Source organism: Catharus ustulatus, chromosome 5 (genome assembly GCF_009819885.2).
Source record: "Catharus ustulatus isolate bCatUst1 chromosome 5, bCatUst1.pri.v2, whole genome shotgun sequence".
Taxonomy (NCBI): domain Eukaryota; kingdom Metazoa; phylum Chordata; class Aves; order Passeriformes; family Turdidae; genus Catharus; species Catharus ustulatus.
In genome coordinates this window covers 42888317-42909211 of record NC_046225.1, presented here as the reverse complement: position 1 = coordinate 42909211, position 20895 = coordinate 42888317, and the positions used below count along the sequence as shown (strand labels likewise).

Sequence of the window (20895 nt, the reverse complement as noted above, 5' to 3'; positions counted from 1 at the left end):
TATACTACTTTTTTTACATCCTATTATGTGAAGTGAAGCTCTTAAAAGTTTCTTGATCTCAGTAGGGTGCAGAGGTAGCCCAAAAATATACCAATCAGGCCAAAATGTCGACAGGCCTGGCCTCTTCATCAGCTCCTTCCCCAGCCATCTTTTTGTCTTAGGGCTTCATGTCCTTTTATAACTACCTGTCCTTTCCAGTTGCTGATTTCTTTTATTCTTTAGCAAACTATTTCCTCCTACTTGTCTTTCTGAAATGAAATTTTCTGAAAAGAGCAGTGGAATGTGAGTCTTACTCTTTTCACCAGTGAAAAGTGAAAAGTGAAAGAGTTTCTTTTGGTGATCTGTTACTTTTACATTATTCACCACATTATTCATCACTCTCAGCATTTTAGAGGCAAAGTGAGGTTAGTCCTGGGTTTAACCGTACCAGGAGATTTGCATGCCATTGTGTAAGTGGAAGCCACCAGGTGCTAGTGATTGTGTGTTCCTGTTCTGGAAGATATGGAACATGTCAATTCATTCTGTACTGTAAAAGTGTTAAAAGCTGATTTAGAGTACCTAATTGTATCCAGAGATTTCCTGAAGGAAACTAGAGAGTTTAGTTTCTTTGCTCCAGTGGTATATGTGGCTTCTTTGTCTTCTGAACACCATATACATTGTAGTAGGTAAATCATGACCTTGGTCCTGATCTTTCTGGCTAGTCTGATATTAGTATGCTGTGTGTTGATTTGTGAGACTGTTTATATGCACATTTCTTTTGTAAAATGTTTATAAACGTTTTATATACTTGTAGTTGCAGGATTCATGTAGAGGCAGTAGTCATATAGTTAACTACAGTGAATATTTCCTATAGTTAAACACAAGTTAAACACAAATTGCTCAAAGGAGTCCAAATTAAAAAAATCTAAGATGACATCTTGCTGTTACGAATCTGTGGAATCATCCAACAGACTTTGTTTACATTGTCACACATTTTGGTGTTTCTGCTTTATGCAGAGAGATGCATAATTTTTGCTTGCTTCAAGAAGTCATGCAGTGTGAGAAGATGAACGAGCTGTGGATTTTGATTGTTTTAGAAACACTTGCCCAAGTTCATAGCTTTGCCTTTGATGCTACAAGTTTAATAGAGAATTTGGCTAAATGTTGAACATCTGCATCATTAGCCTTAACAAAAAATGTAAATGAAGGGAAAAAGGAGCTCTACAATTTAGCTGTGACGCATTTGCATTCTTTCTCCTCTCAGGCTGCCCTGATGTATGGGGGAAAATGTTGGACCCTTGCTACTCTTAGGATCAAATTATCTTTTGTGCTGTACTATGCTCTAGAAACCTGGGAGTTTGGAATGATGCCAGCTTGGGATCTTGAAGCAATGAAAATTGAATTTTATAAACATATGCTTAGAAAGCTGGATATGATGAACTCAGCAATATGACTGTTATATGTCTGGGTTCTTCAGTTGGCTTGGTATCCCAGTCTAAAGATTTTATCCTAATTCTCTGTTTTGCTATTTACATGCATGGCCTTCCTGTGAATTCTGCAAGAAATTGGATAGCAGGTGTTGGCACTCACACATACATCATACATTAAGGAGAATTTACTTCTGTGCGCTCAGTCTCATTAACAGATAGCACCATACCTCTCTTATTATTGTAAAAGTTTAGTGAAATATTTGTCTGTTTACTCTTGTTGGCAGTTGTGTTCTGAATTTGATTTTGCTCAGCAAGAGATTTGCAGTGGTCTGTGTATTTGTTCCCCTTGGTTTCTCTCTCAAGTGTAGCTGCTGTTCATGACATGCATCAGTTGTAGAAAACAGCACCAATAGAAAATATAGAAAAGCTCAAGTCATACAGCCCATTGTTTTAAAAACTGACGCACAAGAAAATGTTAAATTTTTACCTTTACAGGCATTTTTACTTTTTTAAAATTAATAATAATTTTCAGTTTCATTTCTCTTTTTTCAGCAGCTAGTGAAATACTTGTTTATAGTATAAAAATACTAAATATATAGAATGAGCTTTGTTTATGTGTGTTGTTCCCACAAATATATGATGCCTTCATCTTGTTCTCTCAAGGACTGAGTTTTCCATCATCTATATTTTATTAGTGTTGTTACTTAACCCATTGCAGAGGGTAAAGAGGGGGATGGGAAGGTGTCCTTGTAGCCATCAAGATGCTTTCTCCTCTTGTGAAATGTTTACTGCTAACATTTTGTAATTTGAAATAATAGTCAACATACAGTTAATAGCATTTAAATGTATAATGGGCAATTCCTATATGTAGGATAGGAAGGACAAATTAATAGGCTGAATTAAAGTAATTGTATCACCAAAATCTGGCATTTGGAATTTATCAGAGAATATTAAATCTTAGCAATCCATACCTCTTCAGCCCTAAGGTTTTGTCACCTTGTCACTGATATTGTGAGTTTCTTGGCATTGCAGATACTTTGTGTGTGAAATAAGGTGGGGGTAGGTTCTGAAGAAAATGATTGGGGTTTTTTTGTCAGCTCTTCAAGTGAGTGAGGCACCCTTATCTAGACCTGCTGTCTTCTTTTCCTATTACCATAAATACAACCTTTCATATACTTTATAATGCAGAAGTGAGACAAAACTATGCAAACCAGTAACAAAAGGCCTTGTGTTTGATAGGTGCTGGAAAAAAATACACTAATAGAAGAGTCTGCACAACATTTAGTATATTTTTTCTTTATTTCACTGTATATGTTAAATTATTTATTTCTAAAACTACTAGTAGTAGTTTGTTCATCAGTAGAGAATTGCTATAAACACAGAAATAATCTGGCTTTATAAACCATTTATTAGACTGCTCCTTGTGTCATGTGTTTGATAGCATTAAATCAATAATTTTTTTAATGCATAACATTTTTATTATTCTGAGAGAAAGACTTGTACCCTTCTGAATTCAGAGGTGAATAGATTTGGTTTAGGTTTTTTAGTTGCTCAATTTTGCAGTAGCTGCAATTTTTTCAATATTAACATAATTTAATCTTTACCGTAAGGCATGATCAGTAATGCAGTATCAAATGGTAACTGTCAGCTTCTTAAATTCTTCATATTAGTATTCAACTTGACAGCTAATTTGCAAGCCCCCTCCCCCCACCACATATGAGGTTATAACTTTTGGTGTAAATGAATCCTCTGACTCCAGCTGGAAATGCAAATTTAGTGTGGTATGATCAGGATTCTTTTATATGAGCAGCCATATTCAGTATATTAGAGGACAAAGATATACATGACTTCACATTTAATGCAAACAGGGTAAGCAGAAAAAAGAAGCAAAAGACAAATAATCTCATGGTTTCCACTGGAAAATTCTGTATGTATGACCAATCAGATAGGTAGGGAAATCTGACTTTATAGGTTCCCACCTAATAGGACTGCCCCTTTGTAACCACATACCACACAAGAAGGCTTTGGATGCTTTTACTATATAAAGATATGTTCATGTCAAGGACTTTGACTGACAGTTTTGTAAACTGAAGTATTGTGTATTCTTAGAAAAGAAACAACATCTTGTGTCTAGATATGGAAAAAATATTTGGAGGGGACTTTTTTTGGAATGAATTAAAGAAAAGAAGTCGTCTATAAAAAGTTTGACAAAGCAGAAAGCATAAAAATATCCCTGAGCTTGCTGCATTGAAAAACTGCAGAACTAAATCTGCTTTTCCAGTTCTTACAGTAGCTAAAAATTTGTTTAGACTACTTTTAATATAAGCTATCTGAGCTCAGTTAACTATGTGCACGTAGAAAACATATGCTTTCTAGTATGCAAGATCAGTGCTAAAAATCTGTTTCATGTGAGGGTTTTTTTCTCTGAGGCCTAAATCTAGCAGGTTTCTACAGTGCATGGTTAGTTGTACCTTGGGAATAATCCCATCCTTATACACAAAATCCTGTTTTTAGATGTCAGAGAAGACTATAGATTCTATGAGCATATATTAAATATTTGGACTCAGAGCCTAATATTTTTAAATGGGAAAGCTAAGAGTGGAATCCTGCTTCAAGCCTGGTATTAGCCATAATTACAGCTTCAGATATTCGAATCAGAAAGCTTAATTTCTCCACAATATGCACAGATTTGTGTCTAGAAAATGCACCATAGCAATGTCTGTTACAGGAAATACACCAACACTCTTGTCAGTAGGAAAAAAAATATTTCTTTTTTATTATTAACCATTTCTCAGCTTGCAGATTGTTTCATGTCAGAAAACTCCTGTATCATATGCAATAATGCCATCATTCAAGGCTTAAATTGGTAAATAGGCGGTACTTGGGCTGCTGATTCTATTTAACACATTGGGAGCAGAGTTCACCCTTGGCCTTCCTTTTCTGTGTGCAAATTCCATATATTGTCCCTGAACAATTGGCATCTGCAGTGGGACCAAAACACCAGACAGAGGGTGTGCAAAGCCCAGGACAGTCCTGTGTTGCTCTTGCTTCACAGCTGGTGCCTCCTCAGTGTTGTAGTGATACTGTTATGTTGTGGCATCATAATTTATCTTAGCAGCATGACACAGTATTAGTACAAAGCCTTGAAGCTAGTGTCCTCATTTGAGAATCTGTGAGAATCTAAGGTTATTTTTGGAACTTTGCATCCTTCAGATATGATTTATGAGATGTATAACAACCTCATCTGTCTTAAGATAGCAGAGGAAACTTGCTTCAGGGTTTTCTGTCATGCATCTCTCAAAGTACCCTCTTTGCGTACCTAACCTAACAGGGAAGGTTGGATTTTCAGCAAAGATGTCTGATCACAGAGCACTAATATCAGCTGAGACTTCCATGCCTTAGGCAGGAGCTAAGCTGCCTGAGCCATGCAGGCTGGAGGAAAGGCAGGAGCAGTGTGTGGCTGCCTTTCCCTTCAGCTCACCTGTCTTTGGACAGTGTCTCAGAAAGCACTGCACTGCTCAGTCCGTACTCGCTTAGGGAAATGTCTGATGAAGCAGTTATGTGCCATAAAACAAAAAGGTCTAAGGTCTGGAAATTACTACAATGATTGTAAATTTTTCCATTATTTGAGGCAAAGTCAAGTGTCACTGCATAGTTTCTGTAGGACTTGGAATTTAATACCTTTTCTGTGATTCAGTATTTACTCTGGGAAGGAAAGCAAGTTATGAAATATGACTGCATACCCTATCTCAGCTACTAATCTTGCTTCTGATGCTTTATGGCCTTCCCCTACATTGATTTAGTTTCTTCTTCCATGAGAAAGTAAAAATTCAAAATATGCTTCTTATTTGAAGAGAACTTTTAATATCATATAGGATTCATGCTTTCTGATATGCCTTTCTAGAGTATGAATTGAGCATTTCCTCTTAGTGCAAGCAGGATGAAAAGATTTTAATGAACGGGTTTACTTAATCTCATGAAACATTTGTTTATAGACAAAGGGCTACTTTCACATATATGGGCTGGGGATGTTTCTAAATAGGACCCACATTCATCTGATTAGACACGCATGGTGTTAGTAGGCATTTGTAGTATTCACAGGACTAGTCCAAGGACAAGGAATCCCTGCTGAAAATTTCTATTAAAAAGATAATTGCATGGCACAAGGTCTTTCTAAAACCCGTGCTTAATTTTTTTCCTGTTTTTAATTAGGTTCTGAGATCTAGATCTAAATAGACTGAAAATAGAAAAAGTACTTACTTTTGTAGGTAGTAGAATTAATCATGCCAGCAGTGACTATGGAATTGTGAAAGATTCAAAACAGTGTTTTGCTTATAGTTTTATGATCTGATGATCCTGGTAGAATTGAGTGTTTGGTGTATACATGGATAAATTATTTCACATTTTGCATGCATTATGACAGATTACATCTAGTTAGTTAATAACTAGAGTACCTAGGTGTTTGCTACCACTAACAGGAGGGTCCAAATGTTATTTTTTCTTAAGATGAGATTTCTAGGAGTTTTCATTCTCCACCATCACCCTATTGGATTCAACTGATTGAGGCAGAGAGCACCAGGCCACTCTGGTATGCCCCTTAACAGGAAATGATCCAAAAAAAAACCTAGTTTAGTTAGGAGTAATGTACTTTCTTTAAAAATACAAAACCAAAAAATGTGTAAAAAACCCAGCACAGACTAACCATCAGTTACTGTGAAAAATGCTGTTGAATTAATGAAAAAGTTGTTTTCACTGGGTACATCAGTGTGAGTTACTAAAACTGGATAAATAGGTAAAGAGGCATTTGCACATTTTCAGTCAGAATTGGAGAGCAACCAACAGAGTGATTACTGGACTACTTTTACCATGAAATTTAGATGGAGCCTAAAAGAAATGTGGTGAATTTCAGCTAAGTCAGCGAGGCTTGTTGTAGGGGCTATAGGCTACATTGAAGTAATCTGTTATTCTTGGTCAGCATGAAGAAGGAAGAGATGTAAAGTCTTAGCGGTAGTCTAGTTATAAAGGGAATGAGAGAAAGAGTGTGCACAGATGAAAGTGTTCAGTTCAAACCTTACAGATGTGAGATGATACTAGTAACACGTAATAGTACCATGAAGAAGAAAGAAGTTTTAAAGAATGGTGTTAAATATGTTTGAGTTATTTACATTGTCTTTCTACTTAGTGTGTAGCATGCTTGCAGAACTAATTTTTAATGGGCATCTTCAGATTGAGGAATGACAATGGATCTCAAAGTATGTCATCAAAATTGTAGTATGGAAAATCTGCTTCTCAAGGCCTTAGAAAGGGCTGGAAGAGAAAAACAAAATACATGTCTTGTGGTTTGTAGAGGTTCTCAGTCAAGTGGTTATTGCAGGTTGGACCTAGCAAAGATACACGATTCTCACATTTCTAGCCAGTACAAGAATGGCAAGATACAGACCTAGTACTGTACTCCTTGGGCTGGCTTTGGGGAATTGCAAGGACAGTGTCTGGGAGGATATTTGTGTAACCTTTACACCACAAGAGGCAAGTTAATATATGTATGTACAATTTTTACTGTGTGGAATGCAGGTCCTTGCAATTGTTGTCTCTTCCACCATTTTTTATATAACAAAATATAGATGTAAAAATAAAGATGACAGGAAGATTTGGGATAGCCTTTGGATGCTAGTTTTTCTCTCAGAAAAGCAACAGTCACAACAGAAGAACACAAATGCAAAGACTAAAAACACAGCAGCAAATAGGCCCCATAAAAACTAAATTAAGTCAAACATTGATGCAAAAACTAATCCCAGCTTGGGGGGGAGGGGCAGGGATGCAGAACTGTGAGTTAAAGCATTGGACAATTCTACTAAGGGAAAGTAAAAATAGGTAAACTACCTATTTTTGTCTTTGATGCTTTCAAATGTATACAGTAATCTCTGATGTGCTGGGTTGTCCCATAGTCTTTTTTGCAATTTTGTTTTATCAGGTTGGGAAAATGTTATGCACACACATCTGGCATAAAAAGCAGGCTCTTTCAAAAGAGAGACAAAATTTACTTCATATTTAATAAGTGCTTTAGATGTGTTTATGGAAATGAAAAGAACATCTTCAGGCCTGTGCTTTAGCCATGTTTTTCCTTGACTCAAGCCTTGAATTTGTTTTCAGCTACCAGATTTTGGTTAGATGGTGGGGTTTTTTCACAACTTATTTTAAAAAAATGATAAAATAGTCACTACAAAAAATTAACCAAAATTCTTTCCATCACAAATGCCTAGTGAAAATGCATAGTGAAAAGGTAACTAAGACATTTGTCACATCTTTGGCCATTTGCCTCTCTGTGTTACTACTTGCATTGTGAGTTGTTTACATTGTGGGATGGATTTGGCAGGTATTAAATCAGCTATAGCTGTTGAACATGAGTCACAAAAGCTATTTGCCAATGTGTTAGCATGGCCAATGCATTTATGTTTCTTCACAAGGTAAAATGAGAATAATTTTGAATTTACTCTGAATAATGGATACATTATGTGTATACATCTGTATGACCTTTCTGCTAAAAAGCTAAAATATTAAATTCCTGTAATGCTTAGACTGGTCCAGATGGCAGAGGTCAGAAATAATTTATCAAAAAGTTAGCCTGTAATTACAGATCTTGATTCTTTCGTGTAATGATTTTTCACGGACACCTCTTTAGGAACTTTTGTTGACTAATGCAAAAGCAGCTCTAAACAGTATCACCATTTTACCTACAGTAAGCTTAAGCTTGTGCCAAAAATGAGCTTGTGCATAATAAAATTGTGTCAACACAGTATAAACAGAACCCAGTACAGTTTATTGTAGATTAAACTTCTCCCTTACCTCTGCAATGTTGACTCACTTTACTGATGATACACAATGCACAGTTGTTCAGGAGGCACTCTAGAGAACAGCTAAACCCATTCTTTTTCCCAGGCTTGTCTATTTCTGACTGTCATTTCCTTGGTGAGATCATTTTATGTCATTTCCTCCTGTACTGCCGTCTGTTGGGATTTTTTAGTTGGTTTATTTTTTCTTTGTTTCGGTTTGGTTTTTTTATACAAGCCAAAAGAGCCCCTTTTTCACCACTGCATGTTTTTTCTTGATATGTAAAGTAATGGCGTTCAGACTCAAAACTCTGGAACTGCCTGAGTTTAGACAGCTTGTCCACTGCTATTCCCAATGCATAAAAATGGAATGTGTGGAAGAGTTAAAATGGAGCTGCAGAGCCAACCTGTAACTACCCCTGACATACCTGTGATACTCTTGCTAGTGCAGCTTCTGTGCACGTGGCCATCATTGCTCTAAAGGCACACAGTCTACTTCTGTTCCTCTAGGGAGATTCACAGGTCCTGGTTTGCAGAGCTGCTCCTTGGACTGTAAGTACTGCCTGGAGTTATTTCATCCCTGGTACAGGACTGGTGAATTTCATGAGTTTCCTGTCAGCCTGTTCCTCCAGCATTTGAGGGATACCTCCACTGTAACAGAAACTTCCCAAGGCTGGTGATCTCCATGAACTTGAATTTGCTTGGTACTAATGATCCACAAAAGAACAGTTGCATTGTTTCAATGAATATTTTAATGAGGAGCCAAACTTATAAGTCTGGTAATTTGTCTCTTTGTGCCAAATGTACATGAAATTCCAGAGAGTTCAATACAAAAATTACTGGCAGGCATTTTTTCTTGCTCCTTCACAGAATATTTTGTTTCATTTGTTTAACAAAATGATACTGCAAGAGTTCATACTGATTCTTTGTTCTCACGTTGAGAAATGAGTCCAGGTACCCTGAGGTGCAGTCCAGTACATAAAGCCATAAGGTTAATTTACTCTGAGATCATTTATAGATTGTTTGTTTGAAGGAAACCTTAGCAGTCTAAGTTAATACAGGAGGCAGTTCATTAGTATGTGCTCCACAGTGTCCATTGTGGCTACTGTGAGTTAGTTCACATCTCAAAATTGCCTCTTTTTCCTCCCAGGAAGAATTCTCCAGGCTCCTCTCAAATACCTTTTAAAAAGACTTGTCAAAAGCATTGCAGAGAAAATTATTCTGACAAAACCACTGCCTGCTTTCTTTATTATTAAACTCTTCCCATGTCTGCTTGCCTGGAAGCAGCTACAAGAGCTCCAAAGATGAACCAAAGACGCAGTGGAGTAGCCCTGCTCAGCTTGTGGGACGCTGTGACAGCTCTGACCTCTGACTGACTTGCTAACTCTACATCCAGTGGAAGCTCAAAACAATTGCAGCCTGTCCAGTTACACCCACATTTGTTTCCTGCTGTCATACTTCAAGGAAGTCTGTGTGGGACAGGGGTGTGTCTAACTTTCTACAGCAGTCGAACAGTAGCAGCTAAAAACAACACAACTTATTGGTGTTAATGCCCATCATCTTCATATGAGAGCCATACATGCAAAACTCTGTGAAATAAAAATAGTTACCAGACATAATTGCCAAACATAATTAGCTGAGATGTGTTGGAGTGTGGCAGTTCACTGTAATTTAGGTTTATATTCACTTAGCTGAGCATTCTTGGAGAAAGACGGAAATGGTTTTATAACCTTCTGGACACAATAGTGATGAATTACAAACTGAAGTCCTGTGCTGAGTAATTTCTTGTAAGACAAATTTCAAAAGTATCATTTTAGTAAAGGCAGGACTGCTATTACGTGAATCTCTACATCTCTAGTATCTGGCTTGGTAGATTGTGTGTGGCTTTTTGACAGCAACTTTCTTGGATAACACATCAGCTCATATACAGTACAGAAATTCTCAGATGAAAAACTGAGATCAGTGGAGAGGAGGGCTCTTCATCCTCCCATGTCTTGGAAACAAGGCTTAGAGAAAAAAAAAAGTGCTTTTTATTTGTTTATGTGGTGATACTTATGTAACAGGAGACAAAATTGAGCTTCGTTACTTCAATAATATAATGTCTGTACTGGTGGAGCCCTCAAGACCTGGTTCAAATAGGCTGGTAATGTTTAACCCTTAAAATGAAATAATTTATATTTTAAACTTTAAGTTCTTAACATAAGCTACTGTAGTCAGGTTTTCGAAGCACAGAAGTTGATGGAGTACAGCAATGGAGGAATCTTGCTCCTTTGCTTCAAGTACCCATTTCTACAGCAGTTTCCACTCTATCTGCTCTTTTAGAATAAAAATCTTTAGTTGTGTAATTATATATTTTATGGGGAAAAAGGAGTGATGGGTTTTGTTCCTTTGAGATAGCACAAACAAAAATGGTTTGCCCCTGAATCAGGCTGTCTTAATGTTGTGAAGTCATAAAGTGATTAGATGTCTTGGTGGTATGGAATTAGGACTTCTGTAATGGAAAAAGATCAAACCAAAAAGAAATTTTCACTGATTTGATAATCATTAATATGTACAATGAATTTTGCTCTTTTAAACTATACTAAAAAGTGAAGTGATGCATAAGGGAGAAAAGGTGACAGAATTCTTTTTGATAGTTGTTATTAGTTACACTATTTTTGACAAAGGTAATTTGAGTTTTATAATAAGGTGATACTTCGGAGACTCTTGCATAGAAGTTACTATTATAGCTTGTATTAGAACACGGAGCACAAATAATGTACAACAATTTAAGATAAATGCTGGCCCCTTTTAAGTGTATCTATGACCAAAAAAAATTGTGAATTATCTGAAATTCAAAAGCCAAAAAATTACTTTAGAGCCACTGAACAGTTCTGCTTTGTTGTGCTTCTGCAAGCAAATCCTAATATGGCAGCATTTTGAATATCACATGTACATTCTGTGTCTTCTTTCTAGGGGCAAAATTTAAAACTTTTGGATTGTGGTAGTTGCTCTGTCCTATTTGCTGTATGGTAATACAATATATATTGTTGTCCATTAATGTTGATAGGTCACTACAAACTGTGATTTATTGAACATTAAGTACAGCAATGTTACTTGGGGGTGACTTATTTATGCATAGTAGTACTTTATATTTACATAATTTCTAAATTAAAAACAACAAACCAAGAAAGTCTGTATTGTGTTTGATGTTGTAAGTGGTGGAAGAAATTTCATAGTCTGTAATGTCTGTTTACATAGAACTTTCTTGTATGAAACAGATTTTAGTGAATATGAGATGATTAAGGGGTTGGATCCTAAACTAGAGTAAAAAGGCACTATAGACCTCAGTTGAACTTCACTGGTTTATAACAGCTGAGGAAATAGCAGGAAGTATTTGCATTCTTCACTATTTCTAAGTCTGGAAGATCAAGAAAACAGCTGACCAGAGGGCACACAGGAAAAATTATAGAGTGTTACAGAAAATTGAACATTTTAGTTTGGAGTAGGACTCTGTTTTATTGCTTATATTATGCAAATAGGTATTTATTGACTCTGATGACTCAGTTTTTGCTTTCAGTTAATTTAAGTAGTGATTTGGTATCATTTAAATGAAGCTAATACCCTACTCATGCAAAAATTCAGAGACCATCAAGTTAAGGCACAGTTTCCTTCCTTTTAGCAGAAAAGTAAAGGAATGCATGCTTATACTAAATGCAAGGTTTCTTCTTGGAAGAATATAACATGCAGCATTTAGTTCTGGGTGCTTATGGAGATGAAGAGGCTTTGTGCATGCATGGGCAGCTTTTGCACAAGTTCAGGTGTTTGGAAGACTTGTGCCGATACCCACTGGAAATGGGGTACATAACAGCAGTCACTGAATTGTGGTTAGGGATATGACTGAGGTATTAATTTCTTGCGCTTTAACTCAGGCTATGGCTTCATCTGGTATCAGTATTTCTAAAATCTACTAAACTGAAGCAAGTTACCCAGTTTCTAAAAGTGCTAGGTAGAGTGGAACGATAGATTGTATTTGCCAACCAGCACAGAGGCCATGAAGCACAATGGGACATTCAATATAAAATAAGAGTACCAAGGACACAAGGGAACAGTTAATAATTTTTGAAACCTACACTTCTGGTTCACTTAATATTCAGAAGCATTTGCTGTTTCAGAGTTTCTGCACTTCATAAAAATTCAGTGGTTTTTGGATGGCATGGCCTTAGTTACTAATTCACTGTTGATACATTCATAGGGCCTTATCTTCTACTCTGTTTTCTTGTTGCTGATGTCACTCAGCTGAAGACGGTGCAGCACTGTCCTGCACTAGAGCACAGACACAGCTTATATCTTTCTTTAGACATCCATAAAGCCTGTAATCACATCTGTTACCGTGTCTAGTAATAACAGTTTTTGACAGTTATTCTCCCAGTAAGATAGCCTGCGTCTCACACAAAAGCCATATTCAAGAACTCTCTATTGCTAGACACTGATTTTACAGTATACTTCTTCACCACCATAATAACTTACTCAACAATCGCTAAGTGTTTGTTTCTTTTTATTTGCTACATATTCTACTGGCTTTCATAAGATAGAATAAATGCTTTAAAATACAATGACTTCAAAGCACATTAAGAATTTTATGCAGCAGTGTTGATTGCTTTTACTAATGGATCAAATTTGATGGCTGTTGTCAAAGCAAACTAAGAATGCATGGTTTACCCATGGTTTACCCCCAGGGAGCAGCCAAGCCTCACACTCACTCACTCAAGCTCCCTCACTCCCCCATAAGCAGGACTGGGGAGAGAACTGGAATGGTAAAATAAAACTCATGGGTTGAGATAAAGGTAACTTAATAGAGAAAGCAAAAGCTACACAATCAAGCAAAGCAAGGAATGAATTCACTGCTTCCCATGGGCAGACAGGTGTTTAACCATCTCCAGGAGATCAGGGCCCCATCACACCTAAAAGTGACTTGGGAAGACAGAATCACAGAACCACTGAGTATTGATTTTCAAAATAATCAATGATTTTTGGTATTAGCATTGGCTTACCACATGATATAAAAATTTCTAGCAAGAGTGAGTTATCTGTTGTAGTCTTTCATTGCAGTGGTTGTGTTGAAACCGCCAGTTTCATAAAACAGTGAGAACATGTGTTCTTTAGTAAGAAAAAATAAAATAATTATACTGAAAAAAAGTGTGATAGACACTTAGAAACGAGTTGGGAAGTAGATATAAGCAGACATCTCTTGCCTAAGCAAATAACAAGTTAGATTACTCTACTATATAAAAAAAATCAATTAAATTAATTCTAAACAATATATCACAGGTAGGAGTAGTATATAAGGTTTTTAAAGAGGAACTATGAGTATGATAACATGAGGCAGCTGGTTTCAAGGAGGTATAAATTATTCTAAATAAGAGCAGAATTTATATATTATAGCTATATAGCAGAAGGGAGTAGCAGAAAAATGGGAACCTTATCTTCACTTAAATCTGGTGTTTGCCTTGTGGTTTCTTTAAGGTAACTAATACTACATTAAAATATGCTTGAAGGCAAGGCACTATTGCTGTGTCAGTAGTTAAATTGAGGTGAATCATAAGGCAGAGCTGAAGAGCTGAGTGGGAGTTGCATGGGAAACTGTTACTTTGCTTTACAGAAATCTTTTTGAAAGTATTCCAGACCTTCTAAGCAAATCAAAACCTGAACATCAATGTCAAATTTCTGTGAGTGCGAAGACCAGATTAAGATAATTTTTTGAAACATTTTGTTTGTGTTCTTCAGAGCTCATTTACAGTGAATTAACTTATATCTAAATAAAAGCTTGGACTAGCCAAAAAATCAAACATGTAATTTGAAAACAAGCTATCAGGTAAATAAAGTCAAAGCAGACCTCTTAACAATTTTGCAACTTATGCACCATTTTCCATAATTGCTACTCATTTCTACAAACATTTTTCTGTGAAAAAGTATTTTCCTACAAAACATTGTGTTTGAATGGGAATTTCAACCTCATCAAGTTTACAAGGGACATATAGATAGTGTTCATTACAGTAATCCTATAAAGAAGTGCACATTCTTCAGCAACAGAGGTGATGCTTAAGAATGGGCATTTTGAATGAGGGAGACTTCCAAGAAGTAGGACATAATGGGATGAAATTACAGCCAAAATACCAGAAACCAGAGAGATGTTCACAGCCACACCTTTGAAATGAAAGGACTTAATTTAGGAACTTCTGTACCTATGCCATTGATAATACTTAGAGAAAGTGGAAAATTATCTCAGATCACCTTCAGAAATGAGGATAGGATGCCAGGAAAGTGAGACTGTATGGATTAGACACACAGGTGAAAACTGAGTATGAAAACAATTATAGTACTGAAAGAAGGGAAGTAGAGAATTTCAGCAAGACTGTAGAATAGAAAAAAAATTTGGCATGCATCAGCAATAATACAGGTCATTTATTCCTTAAAACTGTTAGTTTCTCAAGAAGTATAAAATTTTTAGTTATTTGAAATAGAAATCAAAACACTAATCTGTCTTGGTCAAAAATTTCCTTTCAAAGGCAAATTGAGTCTTACATACATTCCTTTATTTATGCATAGACTTTCAGAATTAGCTCATTTTTTGATTGGAAGTACTCTGGCACCATTTCATTTAGATGGGAGAAAGAACATCTTACTACTTCAAATGTTACTGATATTCAGGGGAAGTATTTACATCTCCTGGGACCAATTTAAGATGATGGCTTAGTGGAAATATTAAACTAGTTTATTTCTATTTTAGAAATTATTCCTTCTTTTAGGCTTCTGGTTTCTTGTAAACTGTGTTTTGCAAGCAGCACCAGAAACTGCTGTAAGAAATGAAAAAGCAATTGCGTTTTCAGTTCATTAACTTTATTAATTTGACAGCTTTTCAGATTGCCATTTCATGACTTCAGGAAATTTCCAGACTAGTTAGCATAACTTCTTTATTGGATGAAAAAATGCATGTTTAAAAATGCAGTGTGAGTTTAAACCTGCTTCCTTTTAATTCAGAAAGTTCAGGTGAAATATCAATAATTTGAAGCACTATAAATTTCTTAAATCTAATTTAATGTTGGTCCTTTAAATACTGAATCCTTTCAAAAAGGATTCGCTTACTTCTCTACCCATCTACCATACAGTCCTCTCTTACTGTTTCATGTGGTTAATGCATTTTTGGATCTGAATTATTGTGAAATAACAAGTTTTAAACAATACTGCTATAAGCCAGACTATTGAATATAAAAATCCTTACGAAGCAGGTATTGATGAATTCCAGTTAGTATCTTTTCAGGCCTATAGCCCCACGTTTGATTTAAAAATTTTACCAATCTCCTATGTAGGACTGCAATTCGTAAGATAATTAAAATTTACCAATTGCCTCTGCAGACTCTTTTGTCTGTAGAAAAATCTGGAAATGATAACTTTAAAGATGCTGTACTCCATTGTGAGGATTGCTGGGCTGCTACCTGGTAGTTTGTAAGCAATTTATGAGTGCTGAGAAACATCCCAGGAAGCTGCTGAGAAAACCAAAAACTGAAAGAGCACCCTGACACTTCTTCCTGAAAAAATCTTCTGGGTTTTCATATGGCTAAGCTGAAAGGAGATGGTGACAGGCTGCCATGGCTGTATTGGAATATACACTGTTCCCATCACTGTTCAGTATGAGGTCTGAATCCTGTATAAAGTTTTAGACTTTCATACAGTGGTGAATGAAAGCAATAGAAAGATAACAGTCTTATTCATGTTTTTCTGTCTAGCTTGTTGATAGATTTGTTTACAATTAAATTTTCATTTTTCAAGCTACTTTAAATAACTCTTCAGAGGAAAAATTACTGTAACTTGTTATGCCTCGTAACAATCAGTGTCATGTATTAATTAAAATCATACAATGCATTTACCCTAATGATATTTTCTTCTTCTGAGCACTCCTAAAAAAATCAGCATGCCTCCATGTTAACTTACACACATTCATGTGAAATACTTGTGCTGGAGTTGAAGCCTGTGTCTTTGTTACGTGCACATGGGTTGGCATACAATTGAAATCTGTTGTGCTCTACAAAGCAGGGGAATTTAATGAGCAAGTAACTGTGGCTTTCAAAATGACACACTGCTGCAGTGCACTGTATGGTAGGTGGCTGTAGTTATAAAACTATAATTAAGAGTGTGGGAACTGAGAACATCTGCTAAGGGAATGGTGCTTACTGTTGCCAATTTAAAATAAATAAATACATAAAAATGCCTAGTGCTGTAAAACTGACATTAAGATACTGGGTACACCAGATAAAACTGAGGACATAATTTTAATAATTATATTAAGTAATCTGGGGTGTGGTACAGGAAGGAAGATATTCTGTCATGCTGCATTATGTCATCTATCCCCCTTTTTGTTATTCATACTGCAGTTGATGAGGTTGAACAGCTGACATTACAACAAGGCATGTAACTGATCCATGTGTTTTCCTGAAACAGACACCATCCCATGTGCAGGCACTCCATGAGTTAGTTGAGTGACGCTTACCAAGCAGAACAATGAACCCCAAATAGCACTTGTGGTGGCATCAGAACTGGGGCTGCTGCAGGTACATTTGAATTAATCTGATAACCTCGATGTAACATACTGTGTTTGGAAGCAGTGCTAAACCACTCAATCCTGCTGGCATCAGTGCTCCTGGGAACATACCCTTGGCAAAATGTCACTGGGTGGTTAGAAAGCAGAACAGACTTTGTGTGCTATCATATTCCATTGTAATGATGAAACAAACCTTGTATTAAAATATTCAATCATTTTGTTTAGACCTGCACTATTAGCCTCTGTTAACTACCTGCAGCAGATCCATTATCTGTTTATTATCATAATTTTCTGTTTTAAGATTCTGTTTCAAGTTTCTTGTCAAAAGCTAGAGGTCATGATTCTACACTATAATGATTTTGTTTCCATTAAAAATTCACCTATAATCTAGCTAAATTTGGACCCACTGGCTGGAATACAGTGAAAAACTTTAACACAGGTTTGCCAGAAATGTGACTTTTCCCTCTGGTTACAAAAATTCACAGAAAAATCTGTTTGCAGGTGCTCAGTAGAGGTTTGGCAAAAGCAGAATCTGAAAATCTATTCCCATTGCACATGAATGAAAAATTAGAATTGAGTACTTGAATGCTTCATGTGCCAGGGCTAGTATAGAGAATGAGTAGGACTTTTCACATAGTTGGTACTTTGTTGAATGCTAGAGCAATCTGAAAATTAGGTGCTGGTGTTTGCTATTCTTTCAGACTCACTATAGACCAATCTTTGCAGAGGAAAAGGCTGCCTGGCTTGAAGACTGAGGGAATAAGAGCAGTAGACTGTGACAAATTGCCTTTTGGGGAAGGAGGAGTTTGGTTTGAAGAGTAGTGGCAACAAAACTGGGAATTAAGTGAGTTAAGAGAGATAAGATTAGTTAGGAAGGGATCTGGGGCTGAGAGCTTAGAAGGCAGACATTTGTCTAGTGGAACTAGAAGAGTGACTTGGGTGTCCCTGTGGTGTCAGATAATAAGACTTCAGTATTTCCCCTTCCTTTCAGAAGGAGAGAAAATCTAGAAGGTGATGGGCAAAGGCATTAACATTGTGAAGGCTGCTTTAGGAAATGCCAGCTAGTGCTACCTCTACTGCTTCAGCTTATTCCCTCTGTGTGGATGTAGTTATTGCAGTAGTTTTATAATCACTTGTTTCTGCCAATCTTGGCCTCATCCAGAACACAAACAGGATCTTCTCATGGGATGAGGGAGTAGGTTTGGGTAAGGAATGGAGTCAATAGTAGACTATTTAGGGTGCTTCTTCCATTTGCTGGCACCATTTGCTTTGGTAGTAGGGAACTAAGAGAGTCAAAATTCATCCTGATTTGTGCCCCTCCCTCTTCATTCCTGTGGTAGTGGGTCTTACACATTATTGTGGAAGAGCATGGAAAGCTGAACTGTGGGTGGCTGGCAGAAAGATTCCAGTGCACTGCACAGTCACACGTGGCAGTGCTGTACAGGCACACAGTCACCTTTTGGGTGATCTTTAACCCTGTCCCATGTTTGCTGCAAGCCTGGCACAAACATCTGATGTTTTCTTTCAGCATTGCTGTGAAGACCCTTTTTGTGTGCCATCTCACAATTGTTCCAGTAACATTCTGCTTAATCTCTGTAAGTTTTAGCTTTAGATGGTTTCTGATTTGCTCTAGAATGGTTAAAGGATATGCTCATTACCAGAAATCTTGAATGTGCTGGTGAAGAATAAGATAGGGAGAGAGAAGGATAAGCATACAATCTGAAAATTACCAAATGTCTAGAACTTTTGAAATTCAGCTAGCAGGTACAGGTAGTTAATTAACACTCCTTATTTACATGAGTTAACTATGCTCCCAACTATAATGATTGGTAGTTCTTCTTTGGCTATCTATATTAAGAAGAATTGTAGCTTTTTTGCTGTTGTTCTATATAGCATTGATGCATATTGGATTTCATGAGGTCTGAAATCAGCTGACAGTACAATGCACATAGTCATGTTGTAAACAGTGGTTATAGCATTATTTTGATGTCTGTTAGCTGGAGGAGTGAAATGCTATGAAATGAAAACTGATGACTGTGCCCCATGGGAAAACGCAAAATACAGTATCAGTAAAACATTCAAATTCTAGCCTTCAGGGCTGATTATTCTGGTTTTCATGTGTGGTACATAAGGAGTTTTCCTTTGTTTTGAGAGCATATAATATTACTGCTGTTAAATATCTTCTTTCCTGTAAACAGTTAAGTCTCTGATGGGATTACAGCTATGCAAAGCAGTGCTATGATTCATGAGAAATGGCAAAATGTGCTAGGAGTTAATAAGATACACTGCATGATATAAGGCAGACTTTATAGCAGGAATAGAAGATACAAGTTTATAGCATTTGACTTGCTGTCACTGATGAGTCATTTAGATATTGAGGCATTATGATATAAGTCAGCATGAAGATTGAAAGACCAGAATTGTTTCTTGTGCAGCAGAACTGAAGAGGCCATATGTCTATTCAGATCAGCAGTGAATAAACCTACTCTAAGTTTTGCTTAAAAACTCATTAATCTAAGCTAAAATCTTACCATCTTTCCCCCATTTTATTGATCTTTAGTTCTTGTCACTTTGGGTTCAAGAGTAGATCTGCAGATATACCAACAAACTTAAATTGGAAAAGGTGACTCAAGGAAGGAGCCTCACATACTTCCTGTGCCAGGAGGACACTGAAGTAGTATTGTGGTCTGCAGGACCAAAGTAGAGCTGATCTGAAGTCAAGCCCCTGTGTGGATGTCAGGCTTTGACACTTACCCTTTTGCTGGAGAAAGTTACTTCTACTTGCAAATGCTGAAACACCCTTTGGAACTGAATCACACCGAGGCAGTTCAGTGAGTTCCAACTGAGTTAGTCACCAATCCATGCAGAGCTTGGAATGAATGTCATGGAAAAAACTTGGGTTCAACTCTTCACCTTTTTAGACAGCAGAAATATTTTGGTTGTTTTTGTTGTCTTCCTCCTGCCTAACAAGACAAATTAAACTGTATTGAGTGTGGGAGAGAGTTTTGGATGGGTTTATATGGTCCATGCATTTATCCATATACAGCTCCTAAGTCTTCCTGTATTAATTAACTTTTATCTAACAGTGCTAGAGTATACTGCCCACTTGGCTCTGGTAAGGTCTGTATTCTCTGTGAGAATCCTCACCCATTGGTCCAGCTCTCATAGCTATATGTGGCATTACCCAGTAGTTCAGGGAAGCATATCATTATATTTAAGACAAGACCAATAGAGGCAAACAGAAATGGACTTTTCTTTTGTGCATTAACACTATTTCCACTGATTCTATAGGGAGTGTTACTGACTCATGGAGGGGCAAGCCCTATTTGAAAGAGCTCTAATTTAGGTGGAGATTTATGGATGTTTAGTCTGAAATTGACACATACTACGCACCTAATAGAAAGGAGCAAGAATGCATTGCTTCTCACACTGTACAGAAACAGAAAACTAGACAATTCTTGAAGTATTGAAACGACCGGTAATTTGTGAAGTTCTGGAAATGAAACTAAAACTGTCTTGTGTTCCTGATAACTTTGGTAGTTACTACAATCTAAAGAATCCAGATTTAACCCTTCAATGATGAAGTTTTAACAGGGACATAGTTCTAATTATATTTGTCACGAGAAAGATTGAGAAATAGTTGGATATTCTGGGTATATTTGAATCTTCTTAGAAATGAAACCTTAAAATAAAATTTTAAAGAATGTCTAAAGGATTTGACAGGTGCATTCTGGATAGCATTGTTTAAAAATTGTATTTCCTAAAAGACAAACACTTCATCATGATATAATGAAAACTTTCAGAAGTACTAAGAACATACAGAATGCCTTTAAGGCACTGTGTCTTACAGTGGAGTTTTTTGTAATTATGTCTGTGCACACCAATCCACTGCATACTTACTTCAGTGACATGCTCCCATACAGTAATCTTAAATAATTTCCAACCTGTGGAGTCCATTTGAACAAATACAGTTCCTGTAAAATAACGGCAAAGATGGAAGACAAAAGCAGGGAACAAAAATAACTGTCACTAAAGGCTAGAAATTTGAAATTTGGTAGTATTAAAAAAGTAGGTGGGGGCC

The 20895-nt window shown here is 36.6% G+C and overlaps 1 protein-coding gene across 23 annotated transcripts in view; it reads left to right on the top strand.

Annotated features, from left to right (window-relative positions):
* The window catches only part of SORBS2 (sorbin and SH3 domain containing 2), a 154553-nt gene that overhangs the window by 43953 nt on the left and 89705 nt on the right, over positions 1-20895 (top strand). The gene's annotated exons all lie outside the window — the stretch shown is intronic.